Raw genomic sequence first — 5231 nt, 5'->3', positions numbered from 1 at the left:
AAATAAACAACCTTTAATAAAAAACAAACCCAAAAAAATAAAAAAAAAAAAAAAAAAAAAAAAAGCCCCAGGTCCCCAGTAAACAGCACACAACCATAGTTAATACAACACCGAGACACAGGGCAACTGTATCAACAAAACTACAGGTGTTGTCCCTCTTCCTGGCTGTCCTAAAATTTCAAAACTATTTCCAGTGTTTGAATCTGGATATAAAACCAATCCAGAGTTGTGCGCGCCCCAGTCTGGAGTCAGCAGTAACAGCCACAGCCATCTATGTGAACTTCAATGTTTGAACTTGGCCTTACATCCTTTCTCATCAGTCAGCTTCCACAGGTCTGACACGAGTATCTTACTAATGAAACCGAACTCTGAAGTCAGGTATAACTGGCCATTCTTATGATGGACTCGGGGTAGTTCATGCATACCTAAAACTTAGTTCTCTAAAGAGATACAAAGTGAAAGGAGCCATGACACTGCAAGAATCAGGATGAGCTAGCCTATTCAACCACTGTGCCAGCAAACGCCATGCAGGTAGAGGATCCTCCGTGCTGGGTGGGCAGGAACTGTGAGCTCACCTAATGAGGCAGAGAGACCATCTTTCTTAGGTAATCTCATGCCCCCAGATCAGACCCACCTCCTGTGGCTTATTGGCTCCAGTCTCCACCAATCTAAAGACAGCTGTCGATCTGGAATGACTGGTTCTCTCAAACACTGTAGCTGGAAACCGGTGTGGGCACAGCATAAAAATTAAGTGTAAGTAAGGCGGCATGTGGTGGACCTAAGAAATATCCTTCACGATACAGGCGCTTTAAAAATAACACTGTACTAGGCATGATGGCGCATGCCTGCAATTGTAGCACTCGGGAGGATTAGGAGTTTGAAATCAGCCTGGGCTGTGAAATCCGGTGTCCAAAATCCAAAATGGGTTGGGGAGAGAATATGGTCTAGAAAGTGTCTTCTATAAGAGAAGGACCTGAGTTGGGATTTCCAGAACATATGTAAAAAGTCAGAGGAGGCTGCACACATCTGCAATCCCAACACTGAGGGAGAAGACATGGGCGGGCTGGGATCCCTGGTGTGACCCCCAACAGTGAGGGAGAAGGCTGGGATCCCTGATGATCTCTGGCCAGTCAGCCTAGATGAACTAGAGACTGGAAGCTTCAGTAGGAGACGGTGTCAAATACAACAGGGAGCAATCAAGACAAACCCACCTGCCTTCCACTTCTGGGCGCCACCGGAGCTACCCACACTAACAAGTACACACACAAAATACACGCAAAGCCACCAAATGAGCAAATAAATTGAGAGCAACTTTGGAACCAGTTCTTAAAGTTACAGAGAAACAAAACGCCTGCATTCTAGAGACCAAGAATAACTGTGGATCAAGTTCAACGTACTTCCTTGCAAGGGGTGGTGGTGACTCACACCTGTAACCTAGGCATTCAGGAAAATTATGGTTTTGAGGCCAGCCTGGGCTAACATGAATCTTTACCTCAAAATACAGGCATATAAACATGCATTATCTTTCTAACCATCAACTCCCAAGTACCAAAAAAAAAAAAAAATTGATTCAGGAGGTATTAAAGTACTGATTACCGAAGTAATTAATGATTAATCCCAAGGCCTCAAGAGACCCAGACAATACAGGGTAAAGTCCACACTCCTCTAAAATACTGGACAGTCTCCATGCTTTGCTCTGTCTTTCTCTCCAAAGGAGGGAGAAAAGGGTTATTAGTAATAAAATGACAAAACACTCCAAGGCAGTTGTCGGCAAAGCCCTTGCAAAGCAAGCATCTCCTCAAGCCTCATTAGTATTAAATGCTCTTATCAGTTTAGCTTCTGAGTCTTCCACAGAGCCACAGCTTACTTAAATACATACCCGATTCACTGGCTAGGAGTGCCCAGCCTTCAGACTAAATTTTATTACTTTTTTCCAGAAAATAATCACCGAGCTGTATCTTCAGTACACAGCGCAGACAGTGACTCATGTGCCAGACGGAGTTGCAGGGCCCACCCCATCCCCTTATTACACCCCCACCCCAGATTCTGACAGGCCTGGCTGCAGCCACTCACTGTGACCCCAGTAGCACCAAGCCCTGAAGCCATCAAACACAACCATTCTAACAGCGGAAGAATGCAGGAAATTTCCCCACCTTAGCCTTAAACACAGTTTACCTTCGTCACGATAAACACAGAGACACTAAAAAAGAATCTATTTAAGAACACTGTTCATTCTCTACTTACTGTGTGGATTCAGAGTCCCACGGGGCAGAGCACAGGTGCTAATAGCATCTTACACTATGAAGTCCTGACGATTGGTCTTTAAGAACAAAAGTACTGGAGGCAATATTTGAAGGATGGGTAGGTATAAAAACATTCCACACACAGTACCGAGTTCTATATACAGTGATTGCTTGAAGTTTAAAAGTCAGGGTTAACTAACATTTCTTATTAATGTCAAATTGAAACATCAACAGATCTGAGATGACGCACTACTGTCACCGCTCAAGCGGTCACCTTCATTTCCTTTTTCTATCAACCCTGACATTTCCATGTGGTGGAAACACTGCCTGACTTCAGCACCCCTTTCAGCAGATTCAACACAGCAGCACAAAGTTCACAGCCACAAGTTGCACATAAAGGGTTTATTTTTAATGTTTTAAGGAAGGATAAGAGATACATCATAATTATAAAAATTACTTACAGAATTAACAGAGTTGTACTGTGTATACTTCTAAATGCAGAGAACAGGGAACCGTCTACACGTTGTATAAAATAAAATTAAAATTAAAAATGAATTCAAGCTCAAGAAAATGAGGTCATTTATCTAGTTTTAAATGTGAACACGAAGACCTCTGAACTCTACTCATTCGTTCGAACTGCACCAATGATGGAGAATACAGAGAGCGCAGCATTCCCAAGGAACACAGACATTTCGACCATGATTACTTGGAGTATTTTTCCTGTGTCATCTTTGGAGGACTTTCATCTCTTAGACAATCAGTGTTAAGTGTTTTCAGGCACTACAATTTGTGACAATCAGAACAATCTTCCTTCTAATGGGTCTACAGTGTTCAGAGATTCAGGCCCAATGCACTTTGGGATTTGGCACATAAAACAAGAATAGAAATGAAATCTGGCTTAGAAGCAACTGTGATTTTTTAGAGCGTGCACAGTCCCTTCGAATGCTGCGTGACATATACAACTGGAATCACCTTCTGTCGGCGCTACGACTGCTTCACCAGTGCGTCTTTACCCTACAACCACTAGAACAGCACAGTAAGCAAATATACAGGAAACCAAAAGCAAACTGAAAGAAAGAAATGAAGAAAGAAAGAACCTAGGTCTCTTTGACATGCAATTTTAGTTAGTTACATTGAACATTCTACTTAGAAGAGAGCATGCAAAAATGGATGGTCTGCTTTAAGGTTCTTCTCTGAAGTTTACGTGGCAGCCTGACGTCACACACGCACGCACACACGATACGATACTAGAGCAGGTAAGTGAAGAAGGCCAGTAAATTTTATACACAGATTCACGGCCCGTGTTGCCACAAGCCCCATGAAAATTTTGGAAATTAATGCTGAACTCCTAAATGAGGAATCAACATTCAGATACCAGAACAATGCAAGCAACGCATGCAGATCTGAACTGTGAGCCTAAGGGAAGTCCAAGGCGGCAGGCCCAGGAGTCCGTCACCGTTAAGGGTGGTGAAAGCCACCAAAAGAAAGGGGGTGGGATGGGGTAATTAAAAAACAAAAACAAAAACAATTAAAAGACAGACAAACCAAACCTTCCCCTTCCCTCAACCTTATGTAAAGGCAATAAATGGAATAGTGATCAAAGTCATCCCCATCATCATGTCACTCCTCCAGGCCGGGAGTCCACAGGGAACCAAAGTTAACTTAGGTGGCTTGCAGAAAACCACAATGCAAGTCATCAGATAGTGGCAGACGGGTTGTAACTGATCCAGTCCTTGGGACACTTCAAAAGGAGTTTTACTTTCTAGTCACCATGCCATGTTCTGCACCATTAGTGCACGCAGGACGTACACACACCCACTTGTGCCAAAGATAACAGTATGGGCTGTGAGAGTCAGACTCAGCTCGGAGATTTACATGCAGGACAAAACCTGGTCACATATACTAGAGGCACCAAAGACTAGGGTATATCATACTGCATTGAGAAGCTTGTCCCTGATACCTATGAGAAAACACTGAGCACATGGCCATTGCAGCCAGGGACAGAACTGAGGTACTATGTTCACATGGTGAGCAGTTGTGACCACCCAGCATCGTAAGGCGGTCAGCCTCTGTGAAGACTAAATGGAGAGCCAATAACCATGCGCCTCGAACAGGGATTTCTTGCATCAGGAAGCACCCACAACTAGGTAATTGTAACTACACTTGGCCAAGCCTCTGGTGTTTGCTTGACAGTAGCCAAGACTGTCACAGATAGGCCCAACCTCCATGAGAAACTGGTTTTACAAGCCATCTTTCTACCAGCTGACAAGCTACCAGGGTTCTTCCAAAACAAAGTAAGAGCAAGCAGATGTTTGGCTAGTCAGCCAACTGCATTTCAGTTCTATTTCAGCTTCAAGCAACCTCCCAGAAACACTCCTGAATGCACTTGATGGCGAAGAGCTGCGATCCACCCGGAACCAGCATGCATGACCTTCCCAGTGACACACATATAGACATGCAAAGCCCGGAGGCCACGGAGGGAATAAACCTGCGTGTATAGCACACTTGGAGCAAGAACAGACACTGCCACAACAGGATCAAGGCAAGAAGCCATACTGGTCTAACATTCTCTGTGGGGAAAACCAGGAGGAGGGAGGGAGTGAGGACGGGAGAAGAGGCCTTCTGACAATAATCATGTATCAACAATAGTAATAAAAATTAAAAAGTCCCAGAGAACTTGATAGAAGGCAACAAGGCCATACTAAAAACTTACATTTCTAATACAAATGCACTGTTCTTGCGGGAATTCACCACATATACAAACCATTGATGTATTGTTGCCTTTTAAGTCCATGTACTAAGATCCCGATGACTGGTGTGTACAAATGGACCAATGTGCCATCTAAAAACACATCTTTATTATTCCATGTGAACCAAGGACCTGGGTTCTATTTTAAAAGTACTTACGATTAAAGAGTAAACAACAGAAATAATAACAACAAAAGCCACAAAAAAAAAAAAAAAAAAAAAAAAAAAAAAAAAAAAAAA

Source organism: Mus pahari, chromosome 16 (genome assembly GCF_900095145.1).
Source record: "Mus pahari chromosome 16, PAHARI_EIJ_v1.1, whole genome shotgun sequence".
NCBI classification, from domain to species: domain Eukaryota; kingdom Metazoa; phylum Chordata; class Mammalia; order Rodentia; family Muridae; genus Mus; species Mus pahari.
The sequence above is the reverse complement of the archived record's forward strand: the minus strand, read 5'-3'. Positions refer to the sequence as shown.